Genomic DNA, 25,604 nt, shown 5'->3' on the forward strand with positions numbered 1-25,604 from the left:
AGAGGGGGGGGAAAAGTATACTCACCTGTATATTCCTAAAGATGGTACATTCTAAAATATTCACTGCTGACTCCAGAAATAATCAATTATTTTGTTTCATTGCTTATGAACTTTAACTGCAGGCTAGCTAGGCTTCTGTGAGTACTAGGTTTAAACAAGGTAATAAATAGTTCAAAACAAATGCATTTTCAATAACGATTTATTTCTAGGATGTATAAAGCAACTCTTGAAAATTTGTTCTTTCTAGATATTCTAATAAGTGATAAATCATCATTTTAAACAGTCATCTTTAGCAATATGGAAAAGAAAATGTAGTTTCAGAATGACACAGTGAAAATTCAGTGAGGAGCTACTTCAACATCACAAAATAAAATTAACAACACAAATGAATGATTCTTTATATATATATGTATACATACATATATATATAAATATATATGTATATATATATATATATATATATTAAAACCTTTAATACAAGTGGCTTTATCATTAATCAGGCAAACAGACTGTAGAGGTGCTTATTGTAAAAAAAAAGTGCAACCAAATTAAAGCATTTTTGTTGTAACAAGATAAAACATACCACATAGCTCACTAGTACATAAATGAGTAGCATCTCTAAATGGAGAGATGCAAGTGAAAAATGTTTTCTTTTAATTTAAAAAAATTTAAACAACATAAAGTCGTGAAAAATTTGCTCACATTTAATACCAATACAATTATTGGTGTTATCTGCTATATAGCATCGTCATTTACTAAAACCTAAATATAACAAATGCTAACAGTGTTATACAAATAGCATTAGACTCTTAAAACAGTGTTCCAATAATATTCAGGAAGACATCATACTTGTAGGCCCTTAATAAAAAGCCTTACGAAAATATTCAAGAGGAACAAAATGATACTCGCTGAAATTAAATAAAATCAAGTAATTATTTGCCAGGTAATCTAAGACATTATGCAAATGCTGTAACAGTAACACTAAGCTCCTCTGCTCAATAGGTGTATATGTCAGCATTTCTTCAACTTTTACAAATAATCTCAAAAGATGGGGTGCTCCATAAATTTGGGTCAAAGGAACACCAGGTAGATTTTCCAGCATTTCAGCATACTGAGGTCTCTCAAATCTATACAATAGTTGAGAGCCCAGCATTATATTAAAATAGGCTTTGATTCCTACCACAGATTCCCTAATATCCTCCATCCATTTCGCATCTCTATTTCCACAGATACTCTCATACTCTTGATAGTCTTCTAGAATTGAATCCACAGTCTTCTTTGCAGGGAGATGAAATAGCTGGTTTTGTCCAACAATCATGTCCCAGTCATCCAAAAGGCATCGTTTCAGTACCTCAGGAATATACACTTTTCTAGCTGCATTTCCTAGTAAGTTTTGATCCCTCTTCTTTTCATTGTCGCTGTCACTAGCTACGTGAGTTGTCTGGGTTGGTCTTTTCCGTGACCGTTTTCGCCGTCCAGGTGGCCGTTTTTGCCAGCCAGGTGGCTGTTTTTGCCGTCCAAGTGACTGTTTTTTCTGTTTAGGTGGCCGCCCTCTTCCACGGCGAGGCTTACCACTGGTGCTATTGCAGCCAGGTTGGTCATCATTGGTGATATCATGGTTGGATTTGTCATTGTCTTTGCTGGCACGGTAGCCACGTTTGTCATAACTGGTACTGTCAATATTTGCAAATAATATGAGTTCTCTTCTGGGGGTTCTGGCTTTTGGTATCATTGTATCTGAGGCTTGATCATGTTCCGTCTGGAGGGCACTGGCTTTTTCTCTGGTAATGGGTCCCGGCCCAATCCCTTCATGCAGTTTCGCTCGGTTAACTTCATGTAGTTTCCTCAGATTGGCCTTACTGTATTTGAGTAATTTGCCTTGGGGAAGCCATTCTTCTTCCCAGTTAGCTTGGGGGGAGGGGCGCTCTTTGAAGCACTCCCCCGTCTCAGTGCAATTAGTGTCAGTGAAGGCTTCACTATAGGCCGCCTCAGCCTCACTGGTGCTCGACTGGCAAGATGCCTCACTGTTGCTCGACTGGCAAGATGCCTCCCTGGTGCTCGGCCGGTAAGATGCCTCACTGGCCAGCGGTTGGCGAGCTGCCTCACTGGTGCTGCACAGACTCTTGGGTATTCGGGACTTCAGGGAATCCCTGTCCTTAAGCCCAGAATAATGTACCTGGTATTTCACATTCTTGTACTTAACAGACACCTTTGCACACTTGGCTTTGTACAGGAAAGGCCCACGGTAGCACAACACATCCTCACCCTCTTGGAATATGGGTTTTCTGGGGCACTTGCGGCCACCTTTCTCTTTCTCTGAGGTCATGTCTCAAGCAAAGTCTTTCCACCTGCCCACAGACCTTTGGTGGTCTGCTTCTCGGTACCTCACCAGATGTCTCACTCAGTATTCCTCTTTATACCTCACTCCGCGGATCTGGGAAGACCCTCGGCATTCTAGGAGTTGGGCGATGGCAACTGCACCCTGGACCCAATTTCTCAGAAGCACCTGCCACAGAAGGAAGAGCCTCCTTAGCTTTTTAGTTGTCGCTAAAAATAGCATATTCTGCCCTCCAACACCAAGAGCATACCTTGAGAGTGACAAATCTCAGTCTATTCACACCAATGTCAACCACACATGGCTTCCCAGATGAGTAGCCCTGGCCAATAGCTGTTCTTCCCGCCACTTTTCCTGCCCAACGCTTTCCTAGAAAAGTACGGGGGAGGGGGAGGGGAAGGGGGAATCTTGGCCCCACCCCACTCCGTACACACCCTACACCCCGTATACCCCATACATCCCATACACCCCATACGCCCCGTACACCCCTACCTCTCCCCAACACCCTGTACGTTTCTCCAGAGAGGTACGGGGTGGGGGGGAGCAAAACGTGTCTACACCCCACTCTACCTATTCCATTCTCTACCCCATATAATGTTTCTCCACCTAATCTGCTGTTCCCGTTTAAAATAAATTATTCAAATAAAAAATGGCTAACTACTTGCTGTGGGCTCAGGAGTGTTCTTCTGTGAGTGACAGTGAGGTACCGCGGGCGGGCGGAAATCGGACACCCACAAGTCAAAGGGCTCTGCACATGCTCAGATGGACATAGGGGCGGGGCATAACCCTGGTCTGAAGGAGGAGGGGGAGAGGCATGAACATCATAGGAACTCGACCAGGGAAAAGGGTGGGGCGGGTTACCTACACCAAGGGTAGCGGACTGCCTGAGAAGAGAGGCAGGAGAAGGCCCAGCATCTTCTGGGAACAGGCAATCCTGCAGTTCATTTCAATTATGCTCTAAATGTCCCGCTTCATTCACTTTGAGTCCCGGCCCCCCCTCCACCCTGCCTCCTGTGGTTTCTCCCCTGCGGCTTTAAAGATCAAACTCTTTACCTAACTTTTTTTTTTAGGTTTTTACAAGGCAATGGGGTTAAGTGGCTTGCCCAAGGCACAGCTAGGCCATTATTAAGTGTCTGAGGCCGCATTTGAACTCAGGTACTCCTAACTCTAAGGCTGGTGCTTATCCACTGTGCCACCTAGCTGCCCTAACTTTTGTTTTAGTTTTTTTTTTTTTTTTTTTTTTTTTTCTAAACTAGGATTAAGTGGCTTGCTCAAGGCCGCATGGCTAGGTCATTATTAAGTGTCTGAGGCTGGATTTGAACTCAGGTCCTTCTGACTTCTGAGCCGGTGCTCTATCTACTGTGCCACCTAGCCACTCTTCTTTACCTAAGTATTAAAGACCATCAACAATCAGGATCCAATTAATTTTCCATCCACATATCACTTTCTTCTCTTCTCCTACAAGAACACTATGTGCTTATCAAATTCGACTAATAGTCCCAAGACATGCCTTTTAGTTTCCTGCTTCCACACATTTGCTCATGTTATTCCCTCATTTTGGAATGCTTTCCCTCTACAGTCTGGTTCTATTAAAATTCTACCTAATTGTTAAAATGCCATTTCAAGTAGTATCTCATCCATGAAACCTTTACTTTTATTCCAGTCACAAGTAATATACTAGATAGAGAACTGGTCCTAGAATCAGGAAGACCCAAATGCAAATACAGCTTCAAACCATAAGTAAATTATTAGACTTACTGGCTGAGTGATCCTGGGAAAGTCACTATTTGGCTCAGTTTTCTCAATATAAAATGAAGATAATAATATCACCTACTTCCCAGGGTCATTATGAGTATCATATGGGATGATATTTCTTAAGTGCTTAGCACAGTATCTTACACATGGGAGGTGACACATAAATGCTTGTTTCCTTCCTTCTTTCTACCAGCTATCTGATCTAAGACAATCCATGTGCAATGATCAATCAACAATCATATATTAGATTTAGAGATAGTCGCATGCGGCTAACTTGCTGCTACAATGAGTATCAACTCTTCTTCCTAAGTTCAAATTTATGTTCAGACATTTACTAGCTGTGTGACTCTAAACAAGTCACTTCATTGTGTTTGCCTCAGTTTCCTCATCTATAAAATGAGCTGAAGATTCACTGCAGAGACTTTACCAAGAAAATCAGATGCAATGGGAAGGACTGAATGAACAACAACTGGGTGGGTATATGGCCTACACACGCATAAATACAGACCCATATGTCTATGTATATTATACAAATATTGATTGTTTACATATAGCTCAAATACAAGATGAAACTTAAGCTTGGGTCTCAAAGAAGTTGAGGATTCCACAGAATATAATTTTAGAAGGGAATATATTTAAACAAGCAATACAGCCTGTGCAAAAGCAACAAAATAAGACATCCAACACCATAAATGGAGAACTGCATGTAGGTCAATCTGACTGGATCATAGCTTGTGTGCAGGACTATAAGTTATAATATAGATCTAAAAGTAGGATGGAGACTATCAGATAATGAAGAGCTCTAACTACCCACCTTAGGAAGCTGAATTGAACCCTACATATGATAAGGACCCAGTAGAGCTTATACAGTGAAGTACTGACACGGTAACTCACGTAAGCTACTCTAGCCCCACTAGCCCCTAAGATAAGAAAGGTGAACTAAATGATAATTAAGGTCTCTTCTAACTCACGGCATTCTGTTCCATCAATGGAAAATCAGTAAATCAGTTTATTAAAAACAAATTGGTGTGTCTCTATTAGAGTGAGCATTCGTAGAAGGAATGGCCATAAGTTAATTTTGAGGAGATGATTTTTTAAAAAAATTAACACATTAAAAAGGGTATTTTACTGAGCCTATAGGAAGGAGGATACAGAATAGATAAATCATATGAACTGGCATGGGAGAAGGAAAGAAGAAAGGTGTAAGATTTATTGCAATCTTACTTTCACTGGATTTGGCTCAAAGAGGAAATAATGTATACACTCAGTTGGATTTACAAATATGTCTTATCTGAAAAGAAATTAGGAGGGAAAAGACTGAGGGGGAGGAAGGGTAGATAAAAAAGCCAAAAGAACGCAGGGGAAAAGTAACAGGGGAAAGGGAAAGAAAAAACAAGGTGATAGAAGGGAGGGAAGATTGAGGAAAGCAGTAGAAGCAAAATAATAGTGAAGAGGAATAGGGGAAAGGCAGAAAGAAAAGTACAATTGGAGGACAGACAGGATAGAGGGTATTAGAACTGTGAATGTGAATGGAATGAACTCTCTCATAAAACAGGAGCAGATAAAAGAGGGGACTGCAAAACAAAATGCTATAATATGTTATTTACCAGAAACACATTTGAAGCAAAGGATAAAGGTAAAAGGCTGGAGTAAAATATATTATACTTCAGATGAAGTAAAAAAGCAGGGGTAGCAATAATGATCTCAGACAAAGCAAAAGTAAAGTTATCTATCATTAAAAGTAATAATGAAGGAAACTCTATTTTCCTAAAAGGTACCACAGACAATGAACTAAGATCAGTATTAAACATATGTGCACCAAGCTTCTTATTACAGGAGACTCTAAATGAGTTACAGGAAGACATAGGCAGTATAACCATGCTAGTGGGGGACTTCAATCTCCCTCTCTTAGACTTAGATAATGTAACTACAAAATAAATAGGAAGAAAGATAAAGAGTTGAATACAATTTTAGAAAAGTTAGCTATAACAGACATCTGGAGAAAATCAAATGAGGATAGAAAGAAATATACCTTCTTCTCTGCAGTACATGGCACCTACACAAATATTGACCATGTATTAGGACATAAAAATCTCACAGTCACATAAGGAAAGTCAGAAATATTAAATGTAGCCTTTTTGGATCACAATGAAATAAAACTTATCTGAATAAAGAGCCATGAAAAGATAGATTAAAAATTAACTGGAGGAGCAACTGCATGACACAGTAGATAGATCACTGACCCTAGAGTCAGGAGGACGTGAGTTTAAAACTGGGCTCAGAGACTCAATACTTAGTAGCTTTGTGACCTTGGGCAAGTCACTTAATCCTATTGCCCCACCAAAAAACAAAACAAAAAATAGCCTAATTTTAAAAAATGAGTGGGCCAACCAACAAATGACAGAAATAATAATTTTTTTCCAAGACAATGACAATAATGAGACAATATATCAAAACTTTTCAGATATAGTTAAAGTAGTTATTAGGGGAAATTATATATTTCTAAATGTTTACTTGAATAAAACAGAGAAAGAGTAGATCAATGAATTGGGTATGCAACTAAAAGAACTGAAAAAGGACAAATTAAAAATCCCTAATTCAATACCAAATTAGAAAATTTGAAAATCAAAGTAAGAAAACTAGTGAAATAATAAATAAAATTAAGACTTGGCTTTTTTGGGGGAAAAATAAAATTGGAAAACTTCAATTAATTTGATTTTTTAAAAAGGGACGAAAACCAAACTACCAGGTCCAAAAATGAAAAGGGTCCACCAATAAGGAGGAAATAAAAGTAGAAATTCAGAGCTATTTTGCCCACTTATATACCAATAAATCAGACAATCTAAATAAGATGGATGAATATTTACAAAAATATAAAGTGCCCAGATCAGCAGAAGATGAAATTAAATACTTAAATAACCCCATTTCAGAAAAAAATTGAATAGGTCATCAATGAACTCCCCAAGAAAAAATCTCTGGGAACAGAAGAATTTACAAACATTTAAAGAACAATTAATTTCAATCCTATCTCAACTATTTGAAAAATATAGGTTAAGAAGGAATTCTGCCACATTCTTTATATGACATCAATATGGTGCTGATACCTAAACTAGGAAGAGCCAAAACAAAGAAAATTACCAATTTCCCTAATGAACATTGGTGCAAAAAAATTTAAATAAAATAATAGTAAAGAAATTACAACAACTGAGCACTAGCATAATGCATTATGATCAGGTGGTAGTTATACCAGGAATGCAGGGTTGGTTAAATGTTAGGAAAACCATCAGCATAATTTACCATATCAATAACAAAATTAACAGAAATTATACAAATATCTCAATAGATGCTGAAAAAAAAAACTTTTGACAAAATACAACACACACATTTCTATTAAAAACATGAGCAATCCTAGTGGGGGACTTTAAAATGATATGTAATATCTACCTAAAACCAAGACCAAACATTATATATAATGGGGATAAGCCAGAAGCTTCGCCAATAAGAACACTATTGTTCAATATTGTATGAGAAATGTTAGCTTAAGCAACAAGAGAAGAAAGAGAAATTGAAGGAATTAGAATAAGCAACGAAGAAACAGAACTCTCACTCTTTGTAGATGTGATCGCATTCTGAGAGAATCCTAGGAAATCAAAAAAATGAATTACTGAAAACAATTAACAACAGTTGAAACAATTAGCAACTTTAGCAAAGTTGCAGGACATAAAGTAATAGAAAAAGTAATTCCCTTTAGAATAACAGTAGACAACATAAAATACTTGGAAGTCCACCCTTCAAGACAAATACAGAACCTACATGAAAACAATTACAAAACACTTTTCACACAAATAAAATCAGATCTAAATATTTGGGAAAATGTCAATTACTCATGGGTAGGCTGAACTAATGTAACAAAAATTACAATTCTACCTAGATTAAATTACATATATATATATATATATATATATATATATATATATATATATATATATATATATAGTGCCATACCAATCAAACTACGAAAAAGTAATTTTACACAGTTAGAAAAAAATAGCATCAAAATTCATCTGGTGGAACAAAAGGCCAAGAATATCAAGGGAATTAATGAAAAAATGCAAAGGAGGCTGGCTTCTTTGTACCAGATCTAAAATGATGTTATAAAGTAGCAGTCATCAAAATTGGTACTGGCTAAGAAATAGAGTAGTGAATCAGGGGAACAGCTTAGGTACAAAAGAAACAGTAGTAAATGACTAAAGTATTCTACTGCTTGATTCCAGTTTCTAGGATAAGAACTCACTCTTTAACAAAAACTGCCAGGAAAACTGAAAAATAGTATGGCAAGAATTAAGCTTAGCCCAACAACTCACATCTTATACTAAAATAGGATCAAAATAGGAACGGAATTTAAACATAAAAGGGGACACCACAAGACAAGAGAAGAAGAAATAGTTTATCTGTCAGATATAAGAAAAGGGGAGGAATCTATGATCAAGCAAAAGATAGTGAACATTATAAAATGCAAAATGGATTATTTTGATTACATTAAATTTAAAAAGTTTTGCACAAATAAAACGAATATAACCAAGATGAAAAGGAATGCAGCAAGTTGAGAAGCACTCTTACAGATAGAATTTATGATAAAGGTCTCATTTAGTCATTCCTTCATTGATAAATGGTCAAAGAATATGAACAGACACTTTTCAGATCAAAAAGTTAAAGCTGTCAGTAGTCATATGAAAAAAATGCTCTAAATTTTTTATTGGAGAAATGCAAATTAACACAACTCCAAGATACCACCTCACACCTATCAGATTGGTCAATACGACAAAAAAAGGAAAATGATCAATGTTGGAGGGGATGTAGGAAAACTGGGATATTCATGCATTGTTGGTAGACTAGTGAACTGATCCAAAATTTCTGAAGAACAATTTGGAATTATTCTCAAAGACAATAAAATTGTTCATATCCTTTGATCCAGCAATACTACTTCTAGTTCTATATCTCAATGATACCATAACAAACAGGAAAATTCTCACATGTTTAAAAATGTTTATAGCAATCCTTTTTGTAGTGGCAAAGTATTGGAAATTGAGGGCATGTCCATCAATTGGCAAATGGATGAACAAATTGTGGTGTTTTAATGTGATTGGGTACAATTGTTCTTTAAAAATTCATGAGCGGACAGACTTCAGAAACACCTGGAAAGCCTTGTATGAATTGATGCTGAATGGAGAAGAACCAGAATATTGTACACATTACAAACATTGTGTGATGATCAACTACGTACAGTACATCAACAGTACAATGATTTTAATACCATCCACATTCAGAGGAGGAACTATGGAATCTGAATGCAGAACAAAGTACACTATTTTCAATTTTTAAAATTTGTTTCATGTTTTTTATGTTTTTCCCTCTCGTGGTTTTTTTGTCCCTTTTGTTCTGATGTTTCTTTCACAACAAGATTAATATGGACATCTGCTTAACAGGTTACACAAGTATAACCTATATCAGATTACTTGCTGTGAAGGGGAGGGGAGAGATAAGGAAGGGAAGGACAAATATGTGGAACTCAAAATCTTACAAAAACATGAATGCTGATAACCATCTTTACATATGGTTGGAAAAATAAACAAATTAATTTTTTAAAAAAGTTGGTGAGGGTTATTGCACTGTGGCCTTTAAAAAAAGACAGGCATATATGATGAATTGCAGAAAAATTTATCTGAGTAGCAATGATGACAAGGTTAAGCTTGATGCTATTTAATGTAACTGAGATAAACATGGTACTTATTTATTTATTTATTTGTTTGTTTGTTTGTTTGTTTGTTTAGGTATTTTGCAAGACAGTGGGGCTAAGTGGCTTTGCCAAGGCCACACAGCTAGGTAATTATTAAGTGTCTGAGGCCAGATTTGAGCTCAGGTATTCCTTATTCCAGGGCCAGTGTTCTATCCACTTTCGCCAACAAGCCACCCTAATTTATTTTTTTTAACAAGGCAATGGGGTTAAGTAACTTGCCCAGGGTCACACAGCTACATAATTATTAAGTGTCTGAGGTCACATTTGAAATCAGTTCCTCCTGACTCCAGTGCTGTATTCACTGTACCACCTAGCTACTCCACATGGTGCTAATTTAAAAGAAAATATCTTTTCCACAACTCGGTTCTAACTCAGTATGTGTTGTCCCCTCTCCCCAAAAATGTCATCCAAGAAAATTTCATTGTCAAGCTTGGCTTCTATCCATGAATTTGTAAATTCAGGTCCCTAGACGCCTAAGGTCACCCACTGCACTAGGTCTTAGGATATTGCCAGTTTTGTTTTCCATGTATTTTCAAATCTACTTTCAAAACATAAAAATAATTGCTCTCTTTTGACCATGTCTTATGAGGAAGACCATACCATCCCTTATCCTGGCAAGGTCTGTTTGTTTGTTATTTTTTTAAGTCAATGAATTCACTTTATTCTATTTGTAGATTGTTTTGGGGGAGAAAGGACAGGAGGCAGGGTTAGAACTCCATGTAGAGTAGATACGCTATTTCAACCTGTTTATTCTATGAGATGGGGAAAGTGAGGCACAGAGAGAGGAAAAGAGTGGAGATCATACTGTTAGTCTATGGTAGAGATAGAAATGGAACCCAGGTTTATTAGGTCTTAATTTCATGTTCTTTTCACCATGGCATGTCACCTATTTTATGTTATAACTATAGACATTGATGCAATGAGAATGAATATGGGACCAAGAAGACGTTTATACTTAAGAGGGTCCCATATTTCTCCAGTACCTTATCTGTCTGTCCAGGTTAATTACTAGTCCTGAGCAACTCTTAGGCTTCCAGCCCCTTCTACATAATTCATTCTCAGTAAACTGGTAACTATTTCCATCAGTTCTTATCAAAATAATCCTAACTTTCTCTAGTCCTCCTTGGAAAATTTCCTTAATCAGATTAACATTGAGCCTAACAGAGCTCAAGAAAAAGTCTCTGCATTTGTAGCAAGTTAAAAATAATTAGCTCAATTCCCTTGTGAACTTTCTCTCCTTCCTACCTTCTTAGTTCAATAAAGAAGAACCAGACTGCTCATTTACTTAACTGCAAAGTCATAAGGAAAACTTTATCAAAGTTCATGTTACACTAAAAAGATGAATTTAGATAAAAATAAACTGACGCCTTGAGCAATAAATGAGATTCCTTGACCTTATTTAGTGTCTTTAACATTTGAAAATGTTGCAGTTACTATCTTTCATGGATTACAAGTAAGAACTTGGGGGGAAAGCCTAGACATATTACCATTGACACCCTAATCATTTTCATGGTTAATATCTTGTAAATGGCATTTCTGCTTAATTTTATTGCTCTCTAAAAGGAAGTTCTATGATCATTAGATAGTTTACTCAAGGAGTATATAGATACACACACACAGACACACACACATACACTTACACACACACACATATATGTATATATATATATGTGTATATATATATATATATATATATATATATATATATATATATATATATATTATGTAGTTGGACACAAAAGTCTTAGGGAATTCTTTAAGAAATACTACAGGGGCAGCTAGGTGGCACAGTGGATAAAGCATTGGTCCTGGAGTCACGGGTACGCCTTGGGCAAGCCACTTAACCACATTTGCCTTGCAAAAAATAACCTAAAAGAAAATTAAAAAAAAAAAGAAATACTTCAGATTCAATAGTGTTATTTGACTCCCAATATCAAATATAAGGTTTAGTATACTGCCTAATTATTAGCAGAAATCATGTACAATTTTATCCTATGTAATAGTGACAGTTTCTGGTTCCAGTTCTGTTACTAAATAGTTATGTGACCTTGGGAAAAACGCTACCTCTTCTCGTGGCCTTAGTTTCACGAGGCCTGCAGAGATGAGGATAGTCTGAGAATTGAACTAAATTGTCTCTGTGGACCTCCAACTCTAGGTTTCTATGACTTTAGTCCAATGTGTGAGGATGATTTAGATAAATTTCTATATGATATACATCTAATGATTAAGAAGTTTGAAGTTAGAGGCCCTTAACCAGATTTTGGAGAAAGAAATGTTCAAAAGAGATTAATCTTGCTTTCAAAATATTTCCAGCATTAAATTAAAATAATTTAAATAAGTAATTAAATATAAAGTATTTCAATTATTAAATTGCAAGGTCTTTTAATTTTCAGAACTTTACAGATGATACAGTTCAGAAGTTCTTAAGCTAAGGTTTGTGAACTTTTTAGAAAAAAGAAAATAATAACCTCAGGCATTTATGTACTGCTTTAGGGTTTGCAAACTCGTTAATTTTTAAAAAAAAAATATTTTAAAATTTAAAAACATTTAATATTTTAATGCTTTTAAAATACGCTTTTGAAAAGAGGACTGCCAAAGGGGTCCACAACACAAAAAAGGAAAAATATTTGATCAAATATAATCCCCTTATTTCAAAGTGACAGTCTTACAATTGGCATCAGGAGTTTCAAAGAAATATTTATTGTTAAGTCTTCATTTGAAGGAGTCTACTTCCAAGTTTTGATGGGAAAGTACTTGGGAGTATGAGATACTGAGACCTGCTCCTTGATATTTTATCATGTGTGGTTCTTACACATGTCTTTCTGTAAATATTTAAAGCAGGGGACACTCAACATGATACGGGCCTTTTCCAGTTCTTTTAACAATCTTTGGGTGCCTGTGTGGCACCATTGTGGTCATACATATTCCTGATGAAACTATTATGGGTCAACTTTCATGGAAGTCAGCGTTGGAGATATGCTTCAGCCTACTCAAATTTTATGTCTTTTGCATTAAGTAGGGGGCTCCAGAGAGAGGAATCATCTACCAATGAATATTGGCAACTATTAGCAAATATTAGTGCAGAAAGAATTGACCTGAAGTCAGGAGGACTGAGTTCAAATCTAGTCTGACATTTACTAGTTGTGTTATCTTGGGCAAGTCTCTTAACCCTGATTGCCTTGCATCCAGGGCCAACTCAAGTCATTCTGATTCCTATCTGGCCACTGGCTCTGGAGGAGAAAATGAGGATGGTGACTTAGCACAGCCCCCCCCCCCCCATCCCCAATCAAATTCAATCCATGTGCATGTCATGGCATCACCTCCCTTGATGTCATGGTTTTCTTCAAAAATGAAAGACTAAAAAAAATCCCAAACAAATAAAACAAACAAACAAATAAATAAAAACAAACAAACAAACAAACAAATAAATAAATAAAAGAGAATGAAGGACAAACATCATCATCATTGGCAACTATTGTGCCACTCAAAGTCTTAAAGAAAAATAGTTGGGGGCATTAAGAATTTAAAGTTGTGGCATCTAGGTGGTTCTTGTCCTGGAATCAGTAGGACCTGAGTTCAAATACAGCCTCAGACACTTGAGACTTACTATGTAACCCTAGGTAAGTCCTGATTGCCTCATCAGAAAAGGAGAGAGACAGAGAAGGGTGGGAATAGAAGGGGGGAAGAAGAGGCAGAGAGTGTGAGAATTTGAATGAACTTGTTCAATTTCCCACAGCCAGACTGAGTCAGAGGCAGAACGTGAACTAGGTCATCTGGATTTGGAGGCTTTTTCCTAGGATATTATGGAGATTATATCTATAGAGTCAAGTTCATTCCCTATATGCCAGGGCACATACGAAACACGTAATTGCTTTCTTTTTTCTTTGCAAGGCAATGGGGTTAGCCTGCTCGCCCAAGGTCATACAGCTAGGTCATTATTAAGTATCTGAGGTCAAATTTGAACTCAGGTGCTCCTAACTGCAGGGCCGGTGCTGTATTCACAGTACCACCTAGCTGTCCCCTAAATACTTCATTTCAATTGAATACACATAATACATATTCCTTCATTTAGGGAATTTAGGAAAGATGCAGCAGGAAACAATGTGAAAGGCAAAGGTGGAACATGTATCATTAATGTTCTATTTTTGTAATTTTATCTTATCAAATTCATCATCTTTATTTATTCAAATAAATATCTCAGAAATGTGATCATCAGATCAGTTTAAGGAAAATTATATTTGTATTATAATGTTCACATACATTGAGAAGCTACATAAACAAACATCAACTTATTACTTGACCAAGACCATAAAATCAGTGTTCCTTCAAAGAAGCATCAATTTCAAAAAATGAAGCAAAGATCAGACAGTTAGCACAGGGAAGGAGAGACATGGGATCCTTCTCATGCTAAGTGATAATAGAAGGAGTTGTGGAAGTAAACTCATTTTAAATAAAGAAAGCTTTTCCCTTACTTTTCTCAGTTCTCTTTTATTTAAAGGGTTGGTCAGAGAATCTTCAAGTCTAAGAGTCAGACCAGAACAATGAGGAAGAAAGACACTAGATAAATCTGGGCTCTATAGAGGAAAAACTTCCTAAGGTTATCTTCCCCTCTGGAGGTTTTGTAGCAGAGAATGTATAGGAATGAAATGAATACAAAATCCTTTGAGCTTTTGGATTCTCTTTTATTTAAAGTGCAATTCAAAGAATCTAAAAGCTGGACAGAAATACAGTGCAAATAAGAATCAATTACAAATTATGGTTTGTTTTTTAAGAAATGAAATTTTATTATTTCATGAACTCTAGCTAACCTAATGAAATGCAGTCAAGTCAACATTCATAAAGCACATACTTTAATGGAAATGAACTAAATTTGTCATATAATTTGCTAAGCTGAATACTGAAAAAGTTTCAAAATATTATCTCTTAGGCAAGAGAAATAAATCTCTTGTAACCTTGATTATTTACTCTATTGCATTTCTTAAGGAAGGTTTTGTCATGTTAAACTGAAGTCATCTCTTCCACAAATCATTAACAAATCTGAATTAGTGGAATCCAAAGGAAGTTTACTCTTGTAGTAAAGAAGCAGGAAATATAAGAGTAATCTCAGCAGTAGAATGGGCAGTTTTGTTGGTATGATGAAATGTGACTGAATTCTTTAAATAGTTCATAGGGGAAAAGGTTATGACAAGCCAAATGTGGATTGAGAAAAGAGGAAGAGAAAAGTAAGATAAATTTTGGGAAAAGTCAAGGGAAGGTATCATGAGGGGGTTCTTAACCTGGGGTCCATGGACTTAGTTTTTTTTTTTTTAAATAAATATTTTAATAGGTGCCTTTCATTATGATTGGTTTTCTTTATATTATGTGTTGTATTTTTGTATTTAAATATGTTGTTTCTGAAAAAAGATCAACAGGCTTTAATGACTGCCAAAAGAGGACCATGACTCCCCAAAATGTAAAAATTCTTGGTTTAAGGGTATAAGACTGTAGCATAAGGAAAAATAGTAGTATAGGATTTTAAAAATTAATTTTGAGCAATACATCAACGTTTGGGCTAGGGGTACATGAGTTGGACAAAAGAGAATTCAAGGACTAACAAAATCAATTTATCCCTTGAGAATGAACAAAGAAACCCTGAGATGAACAGTAGAAAATAAAATGCAGCCCAACAAGTTGGATCAAAAGAGAGAGGAGAGGGCAGCTAGGTGGTGCAGTGGATAGAACACTGGCCCTGGAGTCAGGAGGACCGGAGTTCAAATGTGACCTCAGACACTTAATAATTACCTAGCTGTGTGACCTTGGGCAAGTTACTTTACCCCATTGCCTTGCAAAAACAAAAACAAAAACAAAAACAAAAGGCAAGTCACCTTACCCCTATTGCCTTGTAAAAACAATAAAAAAATAGAGAGGAGAAAGTTAGGTTTTGGGGACACTACTCCCTTGTGTTTCTCCTCCTATTTAAGTGACCACTCCCCCTTGTCTCCCCTCTAACCACAGGTGTCCCTTGGGGCTTTGTCCTGAGTCCTCATCACTTCTCCCTCTATACTACTTCATTAGATGACCTCCTCAGCAACTTGAAAATTTAATGACCATCTATTATGCTGATGTTTATCAAATTTACCTTTATTAACTCAACCTCTCTCCTAATCTCCAATTTCCCATCTTTAACTGCCTTTCAGACACTTCGAATTGGATATCCAGTGGACAACTTCAATTCAATAGGGCCAAAATAGAACTCCTTCTTCCACCTAAGAACCCTCCACAACTACTCCCAACCCTTAGCTTCGCTATTACATTAGAGAGCAATACTATGAGGGTCACAGATTAGGGTCCACCCAGGATTTCTCTCTCTCACCCCCTAAAACCAAGTTATTGCCAGAAAGCATCAATTTCACTTTTACAGCATTTTCTGAATACTCCCCTTTCTATCCTCAGATACTGCCTACCTCAAGTGCTTCCCACTCTAATAAATCTTCCAGTTCAGCCACTAAATTGATTTGCCTAAAGTGCAAATATTATGTCACCACCTCCACCCTCCTTCCCTATCTTCCCCAATAAATTCCAGTGGTTACTCCTGCCATCCAGGAGCAAATACAAAATGCTGTCTTTGGCATTCAAAACCCTTCAATGCCTAGACCCCCCCTCCCTTCTACCTTTCCAGTCTTCTGGCACCTTACTTACCGATACAAATTTGTCAATCCAGTGACACTGGATTGGCCTCCTGGCCAATCTCAGCTCTAGGCATTTTCTCTTCTTGTCCCCAGTGACTGGAATATCCCCACCCTCTGCTCCAACTAGTACCTCCCCTTCAAGTCCCAACTAAAATGCTACTTCTACAGCAAGCCTTCCCCAACCCCTTTGAATTCCAAGACTGTCCCAGTTTTCACTAGTTTCTATGAATTCTGGACATGGCAAGCTTTGAGTTTGTTTGTGTATTATCTTCCCCATTAGACTGGAAGCTCCTCAAGGACAGGGACTGTCTTGGGCCTCTTTTTCTATCTCCAGTGCTTAACACAGGCCCTGCTCCTCAGTAAGTGCTTAATACACATGTACTGCATTGAGGTGAATTCCTCCTAGTAGCCAATGAGATGGAAAAGAAATAGAGGCAAAGGGGCAATACTTTTTACAGGGCCCGGCTGCAGATTGAGAGAAAGATTTTCAAACATTGACCAGGAAAAGCAATTGTTCTCGTGCTATCCTAAAATAAATATGCTTTAAGGTGTCTAGGTTTTCTGCAGCCCAATGGCCATCTCTAGGGAACAATGTTTATTGTATAGCCAATGGACAGCACCATCCATAGATGGGGGAGCAGCTCCTGGCTACCCCAGGAAGCCTCCTATCTCCCCACCCCACTCATTTCCAAAAGCTGCTAATTCACAAAAGTGATGACAAACAGAAACCCAGAAAGGGCCCAGGCCCTTCTTCCATAATCTGGTTCTTATTTAAGACTTCCAGAGTCCTGGATCCTTTTAGAAGGAAGGAAACAAAGATTTATTAATCACTTCCTGCTAACCAGGCAATGTTGCTAAGGACTTCAAACACTACCTCATTTCATGGCAGATTAGGTGTTATTATGATTATCATTTTATAGGTGGGGAAAGTAAGGAAGACAGTGATTAAGTTCCTTGATCAGGGTCACACAAGGAAGTGTCTGAAGCTGGATTTGAACTGGATCTTCCTTTTCCAGGTCCAGGATTTTATTTACTGAACAGATGCAAAAACAGCTAGAAAAGTCAAAAACCAAACAAACCCCAATTTTCTCTGTCACTCTTGCAAACTGACCCAAATCCTGGACTGCTTTAGTACTTTGTTTGGGAAGGGAGGAGAGCTACTGAGGCTGATCTCTGCTGGCTGTTCTCCCATTGCGATGAATGTGAACCTGTAATATGCAGAGAGAGGCCAGGCACAAATGGTCAAGTGGAGTTCACGCTAATTAACATCAGTGGAGCAATTAACAGGGTAAATGGATTTGTGCTGGATTCTGATGAGGGAGGAGGGGAGGAGATAGTACTTGGGTCTAAGTCTGGTACTAAAGCAATATTATCATCATTTTACAGATGAAGAAACAGAGGCTTAGGAAGGTCAAGTGACAGCCTGGTAGAATATACACTCGGGTTTCCCCAGGACCTCCAAGCCAGTTCTGTTGCACAACTGACTCCATGTTCATATTATTGAATGTGATATTTTTACATGAGAATTAAAATACCTCTGACCTATATTTCTGACCGAGTTGTCCTATAAGCCTCTAAACGAGATCTGTAAATTTGGAATGTTCACTTCTGCCCCTCCACAAGGCCTGTGTCTTTAGTTATAAATCTGAATGGAGGCTCTTTCTGTGTGAAACAGCCTAATGCCCCTCTAATTGCATCTGCCAGTTTTACTGCAGGAGCTGTATAAACAATCAATTAAAGACCATCCTGAGAAGGCAAGAATCTTCTCTGCTTATCTAATGAGAACCTGAATAAATTCTTGCACTTATGACATTCTGGAAAGGAAGCAACTCCAGTGTTTTATATGTCCATATCATATCTAATAACAATGTAAAATATCATGTCAGAAGAGGAGATAGTAATCCTGGGATAATTAGATCTTTGTCAGTTCTGACATAGAACAGAATTTGTGGATGAGTTGGAGAATCATAAAGTAATCAATGACACTTTTATGTACAAATATGTATCCTCATTGGTTGACCACCTAAATTTTATGTTCCTTTGTCAAAATTCTATAAAAATGGATTATTCAGTTGGTTGGTTGTTGACAATTGTAAGGACGCCTTCTACCCATGGGTTCTGCTAAGATCCTAGAGAATTAAACTTCATTTATAAAACTAACTTTGTTGTTTTAACCAAAGAGAAATTATGGTTAACAACATCACCTTTCTCATGAAGTTTGTCCTTCATTTTTGAAGAAGACTACAACATTAGGGAGCTAATGCCATGAGAAGCACATGAATTGGATTTGAGTGAAGGGGGTGCTGTGCTAATTCCCCAGCCTCACTTTCTCCTCCAGGACCATCTGGGTCTAGGGGCCAGATAGGAATCAGGATGACTGGAGATGGTTCTGGATATGAGGCAGTCAGGATGAAGTGACTTCTCCAATGTCACGCAGCTAGTAAGTGTCAGTTGTCTGAGGTGCGATCCTCCTAAATCTGTGCCACCAGATGCTAGGTGGCATAGTGGATAGAGCAATGGCCTTAGAGTCAGGAGGCCTCTCCAGTTATCCTGATTCACATCTGACCACTGGAGCCAGATGGCTCTGGAGGAGCAAGTGAGGCTGGTGACTTAGTACATCCCAACCCCCCTCACTCCAATCCAATTCATGTGCTTGTCATGGCATCACCTCCCTGATGTTGTGGTCTTTGTTGAAAGTGAAGGACAAATATTATTATTACCTTTCTGACACAATTATATGTTATAATATAAGGGCATAAGGGAGAAGTAGGGGTGGAAACAGACAAGGATGTGGTGTCCATGAAAAAAGAGTTTCCTTACAAATGGCAGAGCCAGATACTTCCACGAAATACAGCTTGAAATGTAGAAAGAATTTCAACAGGAAGAGCAAAATAGAGAAGGGATCTCAGACACTGGAAGAAAAGTTAAGCTGAAACAGAGGGATGAGTGAAGGAAGAGAGAAATTAGGAAACAAATCACCTAAGAAATGGAGGGATGTGAAGGAATCCTGACAAAGTGTACTTAGTGCCTCCATCCATGTGGAAAAGAAGAAACATCAGCCACCAGTGTTAAGACCAACTGATCAAATTCTATAAGTTCAGCATTATTGACTTCCTCATCAGTCTCTTCCCCAGAACTCCAGGCCCTCAGGCCCATTCACTTCTTAGCCATCTTCACTTGCCTATGCCAGCAGCACCTTAACTTTACCATTTCAATGAAGACATTGAATTCATCTTTTCCCCCAAAGCTGGTACTTGCATTTCTATTACTAACTCCATCAATCAGCAGATTGACTAAGGCTACAGCCATTGCAACCAGGGCTGATTCCTCTTCCTTCTTCTATAACCTGCCAGTTGTTAAGCCCAGGTTAAGTGTTATCTACCTATGCAAAAAACAAAAAAGTAAAAAAATCATTTCCATTACCTAATCAAATTATATTTGAACTATTATAATAGTCTCTAGAGGCTTCACTTTTTTTTTTCCTTCCTGACTTATCCCTTAAACTGTGGATATAAAGCAGGGGTGCACTCTGCCAGAGGAGGGCAACTTGTGGAAAGACAATCAGGGAGAACAGTTTGTGAGGGTCCCTATGGGAGATGGTAGCTAGGTGTAAAGCCGAGATAACTTTGTCAATGGCTGCCATGGCATCCCTGGTCAGCACACAGGGGCTAGAGGGATCAGGAGAGCCTCTAGGGAAGTTGAAAGCGGCTATAAATCTTTAGTGGAGACAGGCAGGGAGGGGAGAAGCCAGTTAATGTTCCTGAAAATCTCCTAGAGGGAAGTAAGAGTGAGGTTCTTTGGAATGGTAATGACTGGAGGACCTAAGAGGGCCGAGGGAGAAGGCATTGTAAAGCCCAGGTAGGTAAGTGGGGGGTGCCTCTGAATCTTATCGGGAGCTAACTTCAGGCCAAAATCAGAAAGGCTCTCTATAACCCAGGCCTCTATTGTCTTAAGGGTGGCCTGAGAGAGGTGGGACAATAATATATTGTCCATGTAGTGGATGCAGGTTAGATGTGGGTGGGTACGGATGGGTTTGATGGCTGCAGCAATGTAAGTCTGACAAAGTGTGGGGCTATTTGCCATGCCCTAAGGCAGAACCACCCAATGAAAGCCATCATTTGGAGATTCAAAGTTTGTAGTGGGAATGAAAAAGTAATGCAGGGAGCATCCGGAGGATGCAGGGGAATGCTGTAAAAGTAGTCTTTAATGTCTATTACAAAAATGGGTTGGTTTTTGGGTATAGCTGATGGGTAAGGGAGACCTGGCTGTAGTGGGCCCATGGGGACGAACCGGCTGTTGGGTCCCAGGAGGTCATGTAATAGATGGTATTTTCCTGGTGTCTTCTTTGGAATAACAAAAAATCAGGGAGTTCCAGGTAGTGGTGGAATGAACAATGTGTCACCAGGAAAGCTGCTCTGAGACAAGGGAGCAGAGAGCAGTCAACTTAATAGTAGCTAAAGGCCACTGATCCGTCCATAAGGGGGTCTCGTCCTTCCATTGCATTGGGGTAGGGGGCAGACGAGGAGGGAAGGACAATGGGGCGGAGCATTGGCCTCTAGAATTGGGGGTGACCAGTAGAGACATCAGTGGATATGTGGAGACCCATCTGTTTCTGGAGGTCTCTTTTCCAAAAGTCATGGGGCGCACCAAGCACCAGGAGGGGTTGGATGGATCCCGAATGACCTTCCCAGTCCTACCATCAGAGGTGTCGGGATAGCATCTGATTGCATGTTTCCCCACAGACCCCCATGATGGTGGGTCCTTTTTAAAATGGGCCATTCACTGGGGGCCTGATTGGCAGGGATAATGGGGGTGTCAACTCCTGTGTCAATGACCACAGTCGAGAATGACCCGGCCAATTTTAGGGTCATTCTGGGCTGCCTAAGTTGAATGGGTGTTGTCCAGAGGACATTTCCTCTTAGGTGCGGGGCTGAGGGTTGCCCCACATCCCGTTTCCCGAGGGGGAAGGAGGAGGGAGAGCGAGTTCCAAATGACAGTCTTTACCCCCAATAAAGGCCTTTCTTACATTTGGGGCAGGGAATTCGTCGCTTCCTTGTCTGGGAGGGCTGGGGCCCATGGCTGGGGGCAGCACCAGGGAAATGGAGCTGCCGATTAGCGCATTCTCATGCTAGGTGGCCTGTTCCCCCACATGCATAGCATTTCCTGTCTTGGTTCCCTGTTTTTCACTCTGAACTTGTATCTGTAAGGTCTCTAGGGCTCGGGCTAGGGCAGAGGCTTGATGGGTTGTAGACCCCACATCCCAGCAGCCTAAAACCCAATCTTTTATGTGAGTGGATTTAGAAAGCTCAATCAGCCTCCGGCATTCCTGGGAGCAGCCTTCCTTAACAAGTTCTTTAGTTAGGGCATTGGCTGCTCCTGTGTGAGTGACTTTTAAATTCAATAGCCTCTTGGACTCGAGCAAGGAAATCAGAAAAGGGCTCTGTCGATCCTTGGATGAGTTTGAGCAAAGGCTCTTTAGAGGGGCGGGATCATGGTGTGCGACGCCAAGCACATAGTGCACAGAGCCGGACCTGATCATAGTCCTGGGGGGGGCCCTTGGACTGTATGTTCCTAGTACTAAAGGTCCCTTCCCCTGCCAGCATGCTAAAGGTTAGCTGGACGCCGGTAGGACTATTGATCTCAGCCTGCTGTTCACATTCATCATAAAAGGCTGCCTTCCACATGAGAAAGTCCCCAGGGGTTAAAAGGGTCCATATGAGTTGTTTATTTTCCCCTGGGCAATTAAGATCAATGCTCCAAGTGTCTAACATGCTTTGCGAGTAGGGGCTATTAAGGCCTTCCTTCCTGGTGACCTTCCTCATTCTTTCCAGGACCTTAGCATTTGTGAGATACCACCTTAAGTGTCTTTGTGGGGTAGGGTTGTCATTAACTGGGAAAGCCTGAGTGAAAGGTTCTGGCTTGGGGGAAAATGCACCCCAGCAGGAATTTCTCATCTGGAAGGCCTCTGTGAAGTCCTTAGTACATGCTGAGGGGGCAGGGAAAGCATCTTGATGTTTCAGGCCCCAGGAGTTATCATCAATGGGCTGGTCAGGGATTTTACTGTGTCTCCAGGGTGGCTCTTTGGGGGAGTGTTGGGGGAGTTGGATCCAGTCATCTCCCCGAGGCAACTCATGGTAGAGACGAGGAGGCTTTGGTGGGGGTGGTTTGTCTGGGGGAGGATCCTGGGAGGGCTTAGGAGGAGGGGGGCGAGTGGATTTCTCATCAGTTTAAGTGCCCTCATCAGAGACCTCAGTGAGGTGGCACGGGCTCTCTGCTCTGGCCTTTTCTGCATCTAAAGCTGCCTGTAAAATATCTTGAGGCTTTTCCTCTCTCCCTGAAAGGCAGGCATGTATTGCCGCGACAATAAGATAGAAGGGCAGCAGGGGGAGAAAAGTCACCACGGACCTCAGCCCTGAGGGAAGTGCCAAAACATGCCCCCATACATCAGGATCCAGGATGTGGCCAGGTTCAATCCAGGGGGCCAAAACAAAAACCTCCTGGAGTGTTATTTTACATTCTTTTTCAGTGTATTTCAGATGACAGTAACTTAAGAGTTGTTTCAGAACCCGTACTTGTGTACCTTCGGAAGAAGGGGGAAGTTTCCCCATTAGGATAAGGGACTACAGGGGGCTCTAATAGGCTTGGGGCCTCTGGGGTGGGGGACTGTCAAGAGACAGGTCTGAATGGGGCACTTACCTTGGCCAGGAAGTAGGAGTGCGAGTCCTGAAGCATCCGTCAGGGGGGGATCCCGAGTTTCACACTATGTGTTGTGGCTTGTTTCCTTGGGGCCCACAGCGGTGACCTCCCTCCAGGAGGGGAGCTGAGAATAAGGAATCAAGCCACTACTGCCTTATGCCTTCAGTTCAATTTTATTACTGCTTAGCTATTACATATATACTGTTAGGTCTTCTGGGGTAGAACAAAGAATAATGAGATGATTGGGGGGATACAAGTGGTGTGTATGTGCAGCATCTTGCATTACAGGATAGGGGGGTACCTTAGGGAGGAGATGATGAGGCACAGCTGTGTCTAGTGCCCTTGGTCAGTGAGGCAGAATGTCCAGCTCTCAAGGTCTCTGGCTCCCAAGGACTCCGGCTAACCTTATGTCTCAGGGCAGCATGCCAGCTCCTGAGACTGTCCAGGTGGTGGTTTTACTTGGATATGATTTTTGTCATGGCTGTTAGAATAGCCTGTGGAAGCCACAGTGACATATATATATATATATATATATATATATATATATATATATATATATATATGTATCTATATTGCAAAGATTTACTTCTCTTTAATTATCCTCTCTCTCCAGTGGAGTCACCAGTCTCCCAGGGGATAAACCAAAATATTTCAGAAAGACTGTTCAGCTTGGGGCTATAATTGTGATAATTTATTGTTCTTGTTTGTGTTATGTTCTTGTTGGAATGAAAGCACCAAGCATTTCGGTACTTTTATCATGAGGGCCATTTCAATGGACCAGTCACAATATGAGAAAGCCAAACTTACAGTTTCCCCAAATTATATTTTATGGAGCACTGACCCAGGATCAGTGCTGATAAGGGGTCAGAGCACATGATGCGGGGACATTCTGCTGGTTTCCTTAGAACTTTGAAATTGATGGTGCAACATGGGTGTCAAGGCAAAGGCCTGTCCATTATGGTGAGGCATCTGAGAGGGTGCTGTGCTCTATGAGCAAAGCAGAAGGGAATGCTCTCAGGAAATGGGAGATGTGCAGGTTATTGCCCCCAAAGCTGGCGTTCACGTGGGTGATTTGTGGCTGCACTGTGATAGAGCATTTCTAGTTTACATTAATCTAATCGGCCTCAGTGATACACATGGTCACTTGTCTCTAACTTGGTGGTGTCATTTTGGTCTTTTCAGATAGTGATTATGTTTGCCCTTCATGCTGCAAAAAGCCCACAACACTGGGGAGGTGATGCTAACACAAACCCATGAATGGGATTTGTGTTAGGGGTTTCTGCCCAAGGTTACCAACCTCATTTTCTCCTCGAAAACTATCTGGGTCATTCTATGAAAAAAAAATCTTTGTCATCTCTCTGTCTCCCTGTGTCTCTATCCTGATGACCTGGGTATGTTTTGCATTGAAAATGCTCTAAAATTAAATATGTTAATATGCAGATTTGTCCTTCATAAGGGACAACTGTTGCAAGAAAGAACAAAAGGAATTTGGTTAACAAAGACATTGGTAAGTATTTCTTTAAGCTTGCCAATTATGCAGGCATGTGGGGAGTCAGGGCTAGAAAAAAGAAACTCCAAATCAAGTTTTTCATGGGCTTCCTAATCACTTTCATATCAGAAAGTGGCATCTCAGAAACCTGTACATGGCTTTGTCCCTCAAGGCATCAGCCCTGAACTTTGGGTGTGACTGTATATCAGACAATTCACCTAGAGGCATATATAGGTGGCATCCCTATGCCTTATCATTTCAACTAATCCTTGGTAAGGAAACTTAAATGTCCCTTCTGTTGTGTTGCCTTCACACTGATTTCATATTATTGCTCATCAGTTTACAACCAATTTTAATCCATCCGTCTGTCTCACTGCTTGTCTATCCTTCTTTCATACTACTTACCTATCTTTCATCTGTTTGAGTACCTCTGTTTGCCTATTTGTCTGTCTGTCTATGTCTCTCTATTTACCTAGTGGTCCAGCTAGCTGCACCAGTACAGTCATTTCTAGTGCATCTTAGTCTGGTTTCTTTCTGATCCCCATGGCAGCATTTTCTGATATTGAGCTCTCTGCAATGTTTCTGAAGTCCAAAGCCTAAATCCATTTTCTCATACTTTGATTATGACTGTCAAATGTGCCTGCCAATGACTTTGTACTTGGTTAGGCAGTAGAATATTGATTAAGAGGAAGGTATTAAGAGGAAGACACATGATAATGTAGGACTGTTGTGGTGGTTTGTTGATGTTTGTCCTCTATTAAGGAAAAAAATCTTTAGCTTTCACGAGGTGATGCCATCTCAGAGACATGAATGGGATATTATCGAGGCTGTGAGGTACTAATTCACCCGTCTTACTTTCTCAGC

The 25,604-nt window shown here is 39.5% G+C and overlaps 1 pseudogene; it reads right to left on the reverse strand.

The window, feature by feature from the left end:
* Positions 1 to 859: 859 nt before the first annotated feature.
* Positions 860 to 2,392, reverse strand: LOC141504050 (mortality factor 4-like protein 1 pseudogene; annotated as a pseudogene).
* Positions 2,393 to 25,604: the final 23,212 nt, after the last annotated feature.

Source organism: Macrotis lagotis, unplaced genomic scaffold (assembly GCF_037893015.1).
Source record: "Macrotis lagotis isolate mMagLag1 unplaced genomic scaffold, bilby.v1.9.chrom.fasta BILBYCTG040, whole genome shotgun sequence".
Lineage (NCBI taxonomy): Eukaryota > Metazoa > Chordata > Mammalia > Peramelemorphia > Peramelidae > Macrotis > Macrotis lagotis.